Raw genomic sequence first — 16,994 nt, 5'->3', positions numbered from 1 at the left:
CTCGTTTGGAGAAGTATACTGGAGTATGTGTTACCGAATAACAAATCCCGAGTAAAGTATGGGATTAGGCATGTAGATGGAATATTGCTAGTAAATTAGAAGTTTAGTAATCTATACGTTAATGCTATACTTATATCCATGTTTCTCTGGAAGTTAAACCAGATGAACAGACAGTTTCGACAGTAAATAATGAAGACTTACCATTCTGTACAATAATTATTTTTAAGTAAGAAACATGCACAGTATATAGACAATATATTAGATATAATATACATGTGACTATAAATATATAGAAGTATCGTAATCTTTATAGAATTAAAGGTAATTAAAAGTAAAACGCCTAATGTGTGCATCGGTGACAAAATTAATTCCATTTGTTCCACCGATCGAGAAATAAGAAAACACTATAATTCCGTTTCATTCATTATATATTTTTTCTGTCATTTTTTCTTGCGTTTATAAGTTGACGCATTTTTTCTCTATACAGTTTTGATTTTGACCTGACGAAAAACATGATAATTACAATTTATTAAATATGTAAAACATTTTCGCCTTTATGATAAATATGGAATCGTCAAAGCTGTCGTTTCTTGTTTCTTGTCTCATAGCTTTATATTCAGTGCTAGCTAGCGCCTGTGAATATAATGAAGTTACGCGAGCATATACCTTGCTTGGGTTTTCTTAGTGTTTAAATACAGAAACGTAGAAGTATTCCTGAAATAATAAATACAGAACCCTCCCCATCTCTGAAGATACACGGAAGCGGATCTTTTACATTAATCAAAATTCCTTCTTAACTGCATCTTGTTAAACTGCATCTTGTTAAACTGCATCTTGTTAAACTGCATCTTGTTAAACTGCATCTTGCAAGTTTCCTCCATGTAAATGAATCAAACACCTTACAGTTATGGGTTAAATGTTGGTATGCGAGTTTCTTTTAATGTTAAGATAGCGTCCTAAAGAGCAGGGCTCTTCTTCTCTTGAAAGGAATCTGCATGCATGGCGCGTTCTGCATGGATAACAACTTCTTTGTATTATTTATACGGCGTTTTAAGGGTAATCTTTGTTCCTTTACCAGGTGAATTCACGCGGAAACGTTGGACAAAGATTAAAAAGAAGTTGTTATCCATTAAAACCCGCCATGTATTCATATTCGGCAAACTTCTAAAAGTCTCTGAAGAACAGCTTCAAATCTGATGAGCTTTTCCACAGCCTGGTGTGACCCATTCCTAATTTCACCGCTATTTGGACATTTACTCTCTACAGACGGATTTCGTCTATTTCGACGAATATTGTAAGGCGTTTTGCATACATCGAATAAAGCGCACTGGGGTCCTGAATACATTGTCACAAACCACAAGCAGGCTTAATGATTTGACAGTACTTTTATTACATGACAATAAGTGCTCACTGGGCGGACCGACGTTATGACGTTTTAAAACAAGACCTTTTTAAAAGAAATATAATGGTGGGTGTTGAACCCGGCCATTATCACAATGTATTCACCAGCATGTATATCCCATCACAATCATTTCTTGGGCCACCCGTATGTTTTAAGTAATCCGGATTCCGGGTATATATTAAAAAACAAAACACCCGCACGTACGTCCGTAACATTTAAACATGTATTCATAAACTGGTGGATTTTATGAACTTATGATAACGTTTCCTAATATAATAATAAAAAATAATAAAGAAACTCCATACCCTTTCACATCAACAAGAAATATCTGTCCAAGCTGGATAAGATTGTAACTGCGAATATGTCATATAAAGGTATTTCTGAATTACTATCAATATTTGAATTTAGTTTAGAAGTTATAAAATTAGAACTTACACTGAATATTTCGCAGGAAAAAACTAAAACTTTAAAAAACGTCTTCTCAATCGCCAAAATAGCATAGTTTTTTACGCGAATCTTTTAGTATTTGTCTTTAATCCAAGGATTTGTTATACAAACGTAGGGCTGCACTCAAAACAATTTCACAAAATCGATAGAGTTAACACAAGGAAAACTTTTAAAGTTACTTGAAATGTTAAAAACTATCAGCTTGCTTTGAGTGTAACTCAACTAAACAACAATTTAAGATAGTAAACATTCTCACAATCACATTTACAAAACAATGGAAACAGGAAAGCGCAATTAAATATGTGTATAAAATGAAGGTAAACATCAAAAGACGAATAAAAACTGTCTTACCTGATAGCAGTTTACGTAATGTCTAACTCTGAAGAATATTGTCAAGTATGATATCAACATAATTATGGGATGTGATGCTGCACCTGTGTCTTCAGCATCCTCATCACCTTTATCGTGCATGACTCATTCAGCAGAAAGACTATCCCTTCCAAATTACTTTGCGGAAAATATTGTAAATGGCACAGACTTTGGCTGCCCTTATTTAGGCGTTGTTTGATACTTTTTCTCAAATGACTGTCATTTAAATTAATCAGAGTTAAAAACTATCGGGAACACTAGCAGAAAATGTCAAATAACGATATTTATAATCAGAGGACCAACATACAAGAAAGTTGAATTAAAACCATCTAGAGACATTGCTTACAATGAAAAATCCGTTTTAATTCACCCGTTTAATTCCAAATTTTATGTCAATCAAATAATTTTGGTGCAAACACTGGTAAGATATAGTGAAAATATATATTTTCTTTTTGCCTTTCGGAAACACTAAGACTATGAGTATGGCTGCTAAGTAAGTGTTTTGTCGCTCTTCCTTATAAAATCTGCATATTTTATGCAAAAAGGCATTGTAGCCTCCGTGGTTTAAGAGAGTTATTCTAGGAAGTTGTGTTGAGTTAATGACCTGTAAATGACCGAGTAAAGAAAGAAAGGAGACTCGATGGAGTTTAATGTCGGTAACTTTACCACTGAAAAAAACCCAACATACTTCAAAATACTCAGTCGTTAGAAGACGCAATACTTTTTCCAAATAGGTTATTTGTGCAAACACGATAAATTAGAAAAACGTAATATAGTAGTTTAATTGAAATACTAAAAGTTTAATCGGACATAAGCTGAATTTTATTAGTTTTATTCATTTGCTTACAGTGAAATCCAACTCTACATGATGTCAGACCTTGAACACAGGAGATGTTATCAGTTTTGCTTGTAGATGAAATGTATTTGTATTTTGTTATATGTCCCTATCACTTTGTAAATTGACAGTTCTTAATTCTTACTTACCCCTTCACTCGCAATGTCGCTATTTCACCACACTCTAGTTTGCATATTTGAAAATGTTTATCCAGTCAGCTGTAACACGAATGTACCTGTAGTGTAAACAAGACGGTAGCAGGAGTCGCCATACTTACAAAGAGTCCTAGCGTTATTTTGATTCCGCAATGTTGAGTCGGGTGACTCTTATAGAGGACTATATAGACAATTTATAGACAATTTATAACAGTACTTGATATGACCAATATATCATCCTTCATCTGTGAGATATCCCGCTAACCATGCCCCGTATGCTGTTCAGTAAGTACAAGTAGCATTTCGTGTTCAAGCTCAGAGATAGCTTTATGAAGTAAATCTTTAGGTTGTTGAAAAAACGTGAACACCGTTTCTATTGCATTCTGTATTGCATTCTATTTCTGTTTTACATCTAATTTTACTTTTAAACCGCCGTGTAAATAGATCATAATCTCAAAGGAATGCCTAACACGACAAGCCAATATCCTTTTCGTGAACATCTTACGTCAGTGCTAATTTTCAGTGAAGTATTCCGTTCATTGTCATCCTTGTTTTGTCATTTACACCCTATGGGAATTCATTTAGCATTTATTCAAAACTGATTATTCTCAGGTCCGTTTTGAAATTTCGTACTGACTTTGCTAAGGCATGTTCGAAAACGGAACTATGATTCTCAGTTATTTGACAGCAATTAGTTTCTTGCTTGGCGTCAAAATTTATAGTCTGTTCGGTTGAACCTTGTTCCTGAAGACGGGCCGTAGCTAATTTTATGTGTCCCGGTTAACTATTTTATTTTCGAACTATGATATGCGTATAAATTACACGCAACATATCTTAACAGCGACTCTGGATTAATGGGGTCCTACTCAGGGGAAGTTTCATTCAATTTACAGGAAAAGAAGCATTTATATGGGACAATTTTCGCTGAATTGAAAATACGACGCTATTGTAATATGATTTCGGTACTTAGGTTATACTTACGCAATTAGGCATGTAATGTATACATAATTAATGTCGCAAAATCAATTTCTGTGGATAGTCAACGTTTTTATTGCAGTGGGTGCGACGTTTCGGTGGAAGTACAAACGCCGTTATCAAAGCAAGTAATTCCTCTCAAAGATATAATAAGTGAAGTTTTCCCCAGTATATTCACTCTATTTTTCAAATTTATATTTTACATCTATTAATGGCTGAAGAAGAGAAACATTTTTTTATCAAATGTCCCACACGAAAGGCTGTCTTAAAGTAGATGTTATGAGGGCACTTCATGGTTTGACGCATGGTTTGTCACACAATAATATATTAATGCCAACATTAAGTTAGGTTCAAATCGCCGATCCTTATTATGGATGTATATAGTTTTTTTTCCATACTAAGGATCGGCGATTTGAACCTAACTTAATCTGCATTCGTACATCTGGTCTCAACTCATCTCACATTAATGACAACTGGTGTTTGTGTCTGCGCTCTTGAAGAGTATGTTATCTGTGAAAGGAAAATATACTTATGATTAAACACGTTTTGAATATTTGATACTGCAGACTTGATGCCATTTGTGTTGCGCCTCTTATATACTGTATTTCATTATTCACTCTTTATAACGAACCCGCCTCTAAACATTTATGAAGATTGATTGGTTTATCACATAACCTCATGCATCGTTTTCCACCCATAAGTAAGCGTATCGGGAACATGCAATATATAAATAAAATTAGCCTGTTTCCATGGCGTAACACGTTCTGTCAATATATACACCTGGAAATTAATCAAGCAACACCCCAATTTTTTCTATTGGAGCAACTTTGAAGTGTTCTGACAATCAAAATATGCCGGGTTGATATAGTTTGACACTTTTTTATTCAACAGACGATCTCTGACAAACAACTTAAAGGGAAAAAGTATCAAGACTTTGCTTTATTGCAACGAAATCCAAATTCTTAAAACTGTCTTAAATTCATGAAAAAATGGACACAATTTACTATTCATCCACAGACGTTGTTGTCAGGTGTATTAACACAAATGTCACATGGAAAGAAAGAACAGTCATCTGAGAGTCTGCACACCGACTTTCATCAATATCTAGTGTGTCCTCCCTGCGCACGCACCACCGATTCCAGACGCCTCCTCATTCCTTGGATGAGTCTCCGGATCTGATTCTGGGGGATCCTGTTCCACTCCTCATGCAGGGCAGCCGTCAATTCGTTGAGATTATGGACTGGTGGGTCTCTCTGCCTCACACGACGGCCAATAAAGTCCCACAAATGTTCAATGGGGTTGAGGTCAGGGCTCATGGCAGGCCATGGAATTCTGTCAATTGCATTTTGCCGCAAAAAATCATTTACAGCATGCGCCCTGTGAGGTCTAGCATTGTCGTCCATAAATATGGGTCTCGTTGCCAGAGGATGGTTCTCAAAATGAGGTACCACAGCCCTGTCAAGAACCTCCTGTTGGTAACGAACACCGTTAAGGTTGCCACGGATGGTAATGATATCCAACTTGCAGTTCATGGAAATGCACCCCCATACCATAACGGAACCTCCCCCAAAGGCCACAGTCTCCTGGATGTTCCGTGGAGCCATTGCTGTGTTCCTCTGCCTCCAGACCCGAGTACGACCGTCCACCATGTGCAGCAAGAACCGGCTCTCATCTGAGAAATGGACCTTCCTCCAAGAGGCAATGTTCCAGTGCAAACGGTCATTACACAAGGCCAGTCGGGCTGCCTTATGGGCTGGAGACAGTCTGGGTCGCTTGATTGGCCTCCTTGCCCGGTATCCTGCAGCTTTCAGACGATTCCGAACAGTCCTGTTCGAGATGGGTCTCCCTGGAAGCCACTCCTGTCTCAACCGAGAGCTCGAGTCGAAGGACCTGCGCCGTACAAGTCTCAGTAAAGCTCTGTCCTCCCGGACTGTGGTCTTCCTGGGTCTTCCTGGTCTAGGCAGGTCTTTAACTTCATTAGTGGCCCGGTATTTTTTCAAAAGTTTTGAAATTATGGAATGATGTCGTCCGATTTGAGTCCCGATTTGTCTTAGAGACATACCAGCATTCCTCATGCCGATTATTTGCCAACGAGTGGCCTCTGATAATTTCCTACGTGCCATGACATTGAAATGAATGAAAAACCGAATGCAATCGACAACCTGCGCTTGTAAACACCCCAGGGAAAAAGTGCATTTTTCGAAAGTTGAGGTTAAAGCAATGCACGTGCGCTGTGCAAGCTTCACGCGCGTCATATCAACCCATGAAAAGCTCATGCTGTATGTCAATACATCAAAATTGAATAATCAATCATCAAAATTACTTCGTTAAACTTTGTTAAGTTTTTATGTGTCTTTGAATTTGGTGTTGCTTAATTAATTTCCATATGTATAGAAGAAAATACCAAAACCACATCGTTAGATAAATCGAAACGATTATAATAACTACATGTTTATTCTGTCCTCCGAAGAATAAAAACAACCCTACTCTGTTGCGTGGGCTACGAGCCTTTAAAGTGTGTACTTAACCACTTATTTTCATGGAACAATTACAATGTAGGCACAGTTATGTACATACACACGAATACGATGCCTGTAGTGAACGAAAAGTGGAATATATATATTTTCAACATTGTTGTACGTTCATATATATTTTGAAAAGACTTTTTCTTTGAAAATGTTTTTGTGTCTTTGTAGTTTAACGCAACTTTCAGCAATTTTCATAACATATGGACATAACATAATCTGGAGCAGACAGTCCAGTGATTAACACCGTGAGCGTAGATACGACAAGCATGTATTGTTTTAACCCGGTCTTCTAAAAAGCTGATGTTTTGATTCCAACTGTTCAGTGAACATGTGTTAATTTATGATTCGAAGTCAAATAGTAATGATATAAGGTGGCTTGCCTCGTCGATGTTACCCTTCACAAACACACAAGGGCAGGGCAATTGTTCACTTGGACACACAGACAGACAGACATACACACGCACGCACACACGCACGCACAACCTCTACCTGAGAAAATATAATACAAGTCAAGGGATGGAATTGCGCAGGCTGCTCTATGTTTGGAAATTTCCGTATTGTCAAAAAGTCATGTATATTGCGAGTGTATTGTATCGGTATTTTTTATCTATGCCTGATTTTTAATATGAAAATAAATTGCACGCTCTGGTCCGTGACAGTTTAATTTTGGGTAAAAGGGCGTACGCTAATTGACACTGTGATATATAGACAAATATGTTATGTCATCGATGTACCTGAAGTATAACTGCTTGTCCGAATTACCCATGAAGAATTGGAATTAGAATTGGTCTTAGGCAACCAATTCTTGTCGTAAGAGGCAATTAACGGGATCGAGTCGTAAGGCTCGCTGACTTGGTTGACTCATGGTATGCTCATGATGTCAATCACTGGGATATCTGAAATCTATTCTGAAAATGAACCAGATCACCGTTGGAGGCAGCACAGCTGGAGCCCAGAGGAGGGTCTAATTCTTGGATGAAAGATTATTCCCAAATTTTCACACTGATAATATGTATCAACGAGAAAATCCAGCATGTTTGCAAATAGTGCTCTCAAAAGACTTCACACGATTCCAGCTTTGTTTCTTGTTCTGAACGTCTGACGGTAGCTATATCTATATATCTATAATATGCCACATAGATCACGCAATGAATTATTTTCCTTAATTAAATTCGTCAAGTTGCAAAATCGAGTATTTTAGCATAATTGAACAAGGTTATTTTTCTAAGATTTCAAAAACATACAAGCAATGCTTTGACGTTTTTAGAATCTGCGTGATATTAATGTCACTGGTGTCTAAAACGCTCATCAAACAAAAGGAAAACTGTCGTGAATTCTATTTATGATAACAATTAATCCTTAAGACGGGGTTTTGTGGGCACATTTTCTGGACCCTGCGATGCACAACACATTGTGTGAAACTTTTATGGAGCTTTTGAATCCAGTAAAACTTATTAAACATCTCTAACAGCTTTAGAGTCAAGTCAAATGCTACTGGTGCATTAGAGTAGAGTTACTCATCACCGAACCTCCTTTACTGCAGATGTATGACGCATGTTGTCAAACAATTAATGTGATGATTCTTACATACAATGGATTTGTCATTTGAAACTTTGTCAGTTGGAACAGTTACAAATTGTGGGTAGACAAACTTTCGATGTCAGATGTCTGGGCCAGAATGGACTTAATCCTTTCCCCTGCTTTTTCAGTTTGTGCATTCTACCAATGCACTGAAAACAGCTCATAATCATATCTTGGATTCACCTAGCAACCAACAGATCCGCCATAATGAATTCCTGTATATTACGTGAAGAAGAAATACATTTAAACTGGTTTCGACTTTCAATTTGGCCCAGAAACATATTAAACACCACCCCTTCATAACGTCGTCCAAATTGGCATTCGAAATTAATTTTCTCTAGTGGAATCAAGAGGCACGATCTGATGGCGAATCTTGCTTTTGGTCGTAATCTCTTATTTCTAGAAGCAAAGCTAGGTTGAGCTGGACACACTATCCCGGGGAATGACTAGTCTCAGGTATCATGATGATTGCTGTGTTCTTTGACATTTAGTTGTAGAGAATATTGCCAACGTTAAGATGAACGCGACAATCACGAGTTGCAACATGTGATGTTCATAAACAGTTGATAAATGACTCTTCAACATAATAAAACAAAAGCAACAACTTCTTAAGTAGATTCTGACGTTATTAAAATATATTTGGAACTTGAAGAACACGAAATGAGAATCATATGGATATCTTAATGATGCACACGTCCTTTTCCTTCTTAAGTGCATGGCTAAAAAATGAAAATTAGACTTCGTAAGTTTTTCTTGATGTGAGTGTAATAAATCTCACACTTTTGTAATGAACACCATTGAAGCAAAGAAATTCTTACATATATTTCTGTTTTTACCTGATGAATATTTGGAACTGTTGACAGACCGTGGATATCCAGCAAAACATACTTTTATGATTCTATTTCTTTTCACAAAAGTTTTGCCAAAGCAGGTTTACTAAAATATGTCCTAGTGACCTTTTGAAATGTTATAACAGATATCTCTTTGAGATCTTGTAGTGCAATAGTACTCGTAAAGGTAACGGATTAGAATTTGTCTTTAGCAACATATTTAATTGGTAGATTCGTGTTCACGACGTCACTCGATCGTGGCAGAAGCTCTCTGATTGAATACAGTCCTACAGGTGTTACAATGTTGAAGGCGGGCGACGTCAAACCAACACATAATCATGATGAAGACGGAATTGTACCATCGGCTATGCTTTAAGCAGAGATTTCTTGTAGATAGGAATCTGTGTCTGAACGTAGATTTCATTAACAGAACTGACCTTAGCGATGAAAAGACAACAAAACTCTTTTGCATGTCACACTAATAGACAACAAAACCCTTTCCATGTCACATTAACAGACAACAAAACCCTTTCCATGTCATACTAATAAAGACAACAAAACCCTTTACATGTCATACTAATGAAGACAACAAAGCCCTTTACATGTCATACTAATAAAGACAACAAAGCCCTTTACATGTCATACTAATAAAGACAACAAAGCCCTTTACATGTCTTACTAATAAAGACAACAAAGCCCTTTACATGTCATACTAATAAAGACAAAGCCCTTTACATTTCATATTTATAAGTTTAACAAACCCTTTCCATGTGACACTAATAAAGACAGCTTAGCTGTCTTCATGTCACGCTACTAAAGACAACCAAACCTTGTCCATGTTAAATGTTCGTTGAAAGAGTATTTGTGTTTTCACCTCAATTGTTTGGGAACCTTAGACATTCTGTACAAAGATGAGAAGGTAATTACTAGAACACCGAAGTTATCTCATGGTTAAAAACACCCCAGTGCTATGTAAAACTGTTATGTCACACCTAAACTTAATGCGTGTATCTAAATATGAGTGAAGCAGTTTCATTGGATTCTTTCTGTTCCAGTTCAATTGTGTGTATCAGTAGAAGACAATTTGGAATTATAGAACGATATCAGATCATCTATGGAGTGTCTTTAGGAGTGTCTTATTGGACATATCTCCGTGTGTTTTTGCATTTGTCAGGCAGGGTTTAATTTCTGACTCGTATGAATAAAGACAACTATTTCCAAAGTACTATCTGCTTCTTGCCTAAATCTCATATCCTCAAATCATACAAAGATAGTATCAATAATCAAGTCCAGCATTTCAATATTGATTTCTTATTTCACATCAGGCGGTACTTGAAGACAGCAGTGTATCATGAAACCATAACAATAGTCTCCACGTTTAATGACAAACGCCCTTTGAGTTAGGGGTTGAAGTTTTCTTGAGCTCTGTCGTGTGGGATAAAGTTAAAATATCAAATGAATTGAAACGTGTTATTTCAGGGAGTGCAGACAAAGCTAATGTTCTGAGATTTGAAGATTCCACATGGTATGTCCACTAGTCTAAACACTTTCTGTCAATATCGCAAGACCTTGATTGATTGTAATAATGATAATGATAATGGTAAACCATGAGCGATTGGAATTGGATTCAGGGGCAACATAACTAATGACGTTGAAATGACGTCTCCAACACTGCAAGACGTCATGTGCTTCAAAGTCTCTCTGACGAAGTGTTACGAAAATCGTGCAGGAATATACACTGTACAAAAACAACTCAAGTTTGCTCGTGTGGTGGTTATCATGTAGTATGTATACTGAACTACGAAGAACTGGGTTGTTTTGGTCACGTTTACAAATAGTAGACATAAACACGAACGCTTACTTTTCTGAGATTGCATTTTTTTCGAAACTCTTTTTGTTCAGTATATATAGTCAAACACTGTCAAGCATATGTTATGTCGAACGTTGATGTATCAAAATAACGGTTGTAGTGAAGAATACCCCCACCCCCGACCCTCCATCCCCCAGTCCCTCTCTCTCTGTATGTGTATAAATAGTTTGCAGTAATTGAATTATTATAAATGAGGAAATCCACCCTCTTCCACTCCTGTAAAGGAGACATACTCTGAACATCCCGTACAGTCTGTTTCGGTGGATAGCCGGATAGTCGTTCAAGTATGAACAAATACGCATGTCCGTACACCATTTGTTACAACAAGTGACATGTAAACATAGAAAATGTAAATTATTTTATATGATCCAGAATATGTGCTATTTAATCCTTCTATTTATCTGAATTACTCTGAAAAAGATGTGTCTTCTACAACATGTTTTTTTCTGTTTTGTCCTGGTTAAACATTTATTTACAAGGAAGAATCGCGGAAAGGCAGTGAAGTCCGCCGCGCCGTTGTATGTTCAAACTACATATTGTGTTACTGTACTGACATTAGTCGACTATTTTTGGAGAGAAATACACCTGGGTCCTGGTAATCCGATTTCAGCAGAAAATTTGATCGTTTCAAACATTCCTGCCCTGATATAGTTTGGCAGAGCATGCCCGTGCTACGATTACACACGTTTTTGTCGTTCTAAATCATTTTATTTTGTCTCAAGAGGAATGAAAAACGGCCATCTTATCATTATAAAATCATTATGTACCAATGAACGGCTGACGAGAACTATTCGACGGTGTTTCAACCCATTAAAACCATACGAAGCTCACATTAGCGAAACTAGCAAGTGATTAAAACAAAGGAGCCTTTCCATTGCCAGAAATGAAACTTGTGAAAAATACTTTTGGGTATTTATCGTAATCCGATATATGTGTGTTGGAAAAATGGAATCTCTTACAGTTCCATCCATGCCGAACTCTGTATTTGAGGAAAGCGAGTAATTATCATGAACCGATCGGTACCGTATCACAGATGATGATGATGAAGATGATGATGTTGTTGTTGATGATGATGATGATGACAACGACAACGACGTTTGAGGAAAGAACGTAATTATGACTAGAGCTATTCCGTATTACAAGTGATGATGATGATGCGCATGCGTATAACGCAAATTTCACACACGGGTATGACATATGTAGATATATAACATTAGATATTTAAATCGAAAAATTGCAGTCTAGATATGTCGATCTAAATAACTGTGGTCCATCTGTACAACTATTGTCATGCTGTGAATTCTGAAGGTTGTTTACCCAACACTGATATGGCTATAATCTCCAAGGGTTTACTGTCAACATATGCTCTCAGGGAAACACACCAAGTCTTCCCAACAGTGTTTATTTTGAATCAACTGAACTAGACGGTCATGAAGACACGTTTGTGTATACATTTACAGTCATCATTTCTCCACCTGTAAAGACCCGGGTTTGAATATTGGCCTTAAGTAACCCATGCTTGTCGTCAGAAGCGACTAACGGGATCGGGTGGTCAGGCTCGCTGACTTGGTTGACACATGTCATTGGTTCCTAAATGCGCAGATCGATGCACGTGCTGTTGACCACTGGATTGTCTGGTCCAGACTCGATTATTTACAGACCACTGTCATAACTAAAGTCACTCACTCACTCATCATTTCTCAGGTGTTGTTGAGTACAGCAAATAAACTCAAGCGCGAAATATTGACGCATCATTGTTATTGTTTGTTTTAAATTAGAACTTACTCATGTATGACTTTAGATTTCAGTTAAATGTTTGAACTCCCTACCTACCTGTAATACCACCAACAGAATGACATTTATGGCATTCATAGTGGACTCTTTAACCACCAGGCTACCCCTCCCACATTTGTTTGTTTGCAAGCTGGCGAAATGGTGAGTGTGGTTGTACGTCAATAAATGTTCCTGAAGCTATTTAGTTCACGTCATATTTCTGAAGCCATATGACACCTGGTGTTAACGCTAGCTTTCCGTTTTACACCAATTTGAATCAGCTTCAGTGGATAATCGAGATTGATGATGCTCTAGAATTGCCGTTTTAAATTAAGTGGTGAGTGTTATTTTACGTCGCTTTGACGATCATTTCCGCTACATCACAGAGTGCCGGCATTTGAGGGGCAACGCTCCGCGTGAGACAGGTCAAAGACCTTTACCGCTTTGGTAAAACCCAGGAGCACATAGGTACTTAATCAGACCGCACTGGGATTCGAACCTCTAACTTACTTCTGGCACGCGAAGGGATGTAGCTGAGGGATTTGAGGCGCCTAAACGACTGGCCTGCCCTCGACCCCATTTGGTTTTTGAAGCATTTATTTCAGCTGCATTTGTCACGTATAGGACAGTGGTCCATTAGTTAAGATCGCCATGAATAGCTGCAGGAGTGAGGGAGGGAGTTTAGTTTTACGCTGCACTCAGCAATATTCCAGCTATATGGCGGCGGTCTGTAAATAGTCGAGTCTGGACCAGACGATCAACAACATGAGCATCGATCTGCGCAATTAGGAACCAATGACATGTGTCGACCAAGTCAGCGAGCCTGACCACACGATCCCGTTAGTCGCCTCTTACGACAAGCATAGTCGCCTTTTATGGCAAGCATGGGTTGCTGAAGGCCTATTTTACCCTTGAGCCTTCACGGGTCAATGGCTGCATGATTGCTGATACTGTGTCAAGCAATATTTACTCACCCGCTCCATCGGGCGGTGGGGTAGCCTAGTGGTTTAAAGCGTTCGCTTGTCACGGGTTCGATGCCCAGCATAGATTTCTGGTGCTCCGAGCCGTGATTCAGCGGGAACATTGCTAGATGCGGCTTAAAAATATACTCCCTAACTACTATCACTCGTTCCACCAATTAGAGATCTATAGATTCATTTCACAAACTTGTCAGATCGTGTGTTGTATGTGTCATTATAGGTTTAAGGGGAGTTTATGGAGTGGACGAGATATTTATGCCCACGAGACCTAGGGCCGAGGTTTCCATAACTGTTAGCTCATAAACAGTCCACCAGACACCAGTTACAAAATATTTTCGACCTTCAATAATGATCAAAACTGCAGCTTCCTGGTAACTCTCGTTAAGGCAAAACGAGGTGCCAACGGAGGCCATTATGATGTGTTGATCAAAATTTGAAACGTTGGAACAATCAGGCATGGTTAATTAGTAGGTATGGATTTACGCCGCTTTTAGCAATATTGCTGCAATATCACGGAGGAGCACACCAGAAATGAGCTTCACATATTGTAGCCATGTGGGGAACCGAACTCGGGTCTTCAGCGTGATGAGCGGACGCTTTGACCACTAGGCTACCTCACTGCCCGTCTTAACAGGCATATAACATGCAGCCCTCTATACATATGGTATGTATGGTGACTGCATGAAGGATAATAATGAAAAATATTCTGTCACCTAGCCGTCACTTAAATGAGGGGACAAAACTTGTATCGTTTTCTGTGATCAGGACCACTAAGTGTCATCCCCGTTGTAGCAACGATTCATTTGGCTTTCACAGAGTATGTTTTCCTTGGGGTCTGTAGTCTTCTACAAGTACACCACCAATTATTTAGCAGAAAACTTCGAATATGTTATAAAAATACACTTTATAAAGCATAACATTTGAGGATATATAAATAAAATCTCGCGTTGTATATTAATTGACACTCTTCTCTTCCAACGCTCATTGTTAAATTGTCCGTTCGGAGCAAAATACAGCCAAATGTCTTTGTCCGCCCATTGAAGATACCGGGCAGACATTTCAGATCAAGAACACCCCGAAATATATACTGTGCGTGTGCGTGTGCGTGTGCGTGTGCGTGTGCGTGTGCGTGTGCGTGTGCGTGTGCGTGTGCGTTTCTGTTTGTGAGTGAGGGTTTACTTTGATTTTTACAGTTTTTTTCAGGATTACTCATTGTATAGCCTGAAAAAAAGTAGGAGACCCTAAACTTTCAATTTTGATAGGAAATAATTCTAAGTGTTAAAAAACTTTTCAAAGAGAAACGTCTTACGAACGCACCAACATTTCTCTTTATTACTACCCTTGAACGCAACAAACGGAGTGCACGTGCACAATCCAGTAGCCCCATACACGTGCGTAGGGTGTCATACCGGATTTTGCTCTTTTTCAAGAGAGTGGATAAATCGCTGTAGATAAATAATTTTCACAGCCGTCTTGCATCAAACAGTTGGTAGTGTTTGTTTCAAGCTGTGGTTTGTTTGAAAATGAAAATCGTACACATGCAAATTTTACTTCCTACACCAATCAGAAAAATGTCTGTTCATAAGGCAGAACAAGCGGTGATGCGTTTTCAAAACATTCATTATTATCTCCATTTTTTTCAATCGCAAATTAAAAATGAATTTCCCCTATTATGGTTTTGAAGAGTATAATATACAATGTACTAGTTTTGATTATTTCGTTTTCCAACTCAGATTCAATACTTTTGATCAACTAAGAAAATATAATCACCTTAAGCTTACAATTAATTCGTCCCCTACGTCTTCATGATTGCTAATTGTCTATCGGATACATGTATCCTATTAAACTCTTATAACATCTGCGGTGTAACATCAAATATATATAAAATCATGAATGCAGCTGACATTTAGGGCTAAGCTAACAGTTTTTATGAAATGTAGGACTTCATGGTCTGCTTCACGTTTTCATGACTTTGGGTTGAAAGAATTGACATTCATATATATGTGTTAAGTGAACAGAGATATATGGATGTCATAATGGTTTGTAATTACTGCCACGCACCTGCACGGGGGATTAAGAATGACACTTGTAGCAAACTGGATTAACTGGATTTGGCTATTATGTTTTTAAAATAAAATTTGGATTCACCAAATATTACTATAGTATCGGTCTTTTATTTTTAAGGCGATATATAAATAACCCTAAACGATTACCCAATTACTCTATTATACGCAATCAGTAATCACAAATAACGAAATGTGTTTTTTGAGTGGAAGAACTTCCACAAAAAATGTGTCAGCGAAAAAGATACGTCCACCATAGTTACATTATGTTCGATAGCATTCTCACAAGATGAACTTTACAAAGAAATAAGCGTATTCTACCTCTAAAAATAATTTGATTAAAGTAGAATAACGCTCTAACCTCCCTTCTGTAATCGATAATCTAATGGTAAAGTAATATTTCTCCTTTCTCAGATCTAAATTCCACAATCCAGATCAGTGCTACGAAGCAAAGTTAATGACTCTAGAACGATTCAATTCCGTTTTCCCTAAGGCACTAATTCAAGAACATGAGAAACGCTCTCAGCTTGCGATGACTGGAGAGGGGTTAGTCACGTGACATGCTAAACGAGAATCTCGTTTCAAGGGAGGTCACTGCCACAGGGCAGTCACCGTTTGTCTGAGCGCGGAGCGACAGCTTAACATGACAATCGTTAGCCAAGCAGACACAGAAGAGGCCAGACAGGCACAGTGGTCAGCGAAAAAGGCTTGTTTAAAGTATTTTGGTATCGGCAAAACATCTTCCTGAGTATCCTGTAACCGGTAATACCCTTATGTCAGCTTAATGGATCTTATTACATACCAGGCTCTTCAAAGAGCTGCCGCCTCGGAGGCCACTGTGAGGAGCCCCATGCTTTGCATAAATTAGTGGTAACATATAATTAGATAGATACTAAAAAGACTTTCCACAGACCTATTTATACATGTAAAATATGACCATAATGCATTTTATGAACACATGCATATGGAGAATATGCAATTGAATCACATATGATATGGTCTATTTCTGTTCATATACAATGCGTGCTTGACATGGCTCTGCATGTGTTTTTGATGTTGTTGCCGTTGGCACATTATACGCTTATATTTTGCCGAACAATCGGTGTCATCACTTTTAGACCTGCTTGTAAACACATGCTTTTGATTTAGTTGGCACTGTACGTCGATTTTCTGTTATTGTGGAAAG

This window comes from Haliotis asinina, chromosome 7 (genome assembly GCF_037392515.1).
Source record: "Haliotis asinina isolate JCU_RB_2024 chromosome 7, JCU_Hal_asi_v2, whole genome shotgun sequence".
NCBI lineage: Eukaryota > Metazoa > Mollusca > Gastropoda > Lepetellida > Haliotidae > Haliotis > Haliotis asinina.
Note: the sequence above shows the minus strand (reverse complement) of the source record.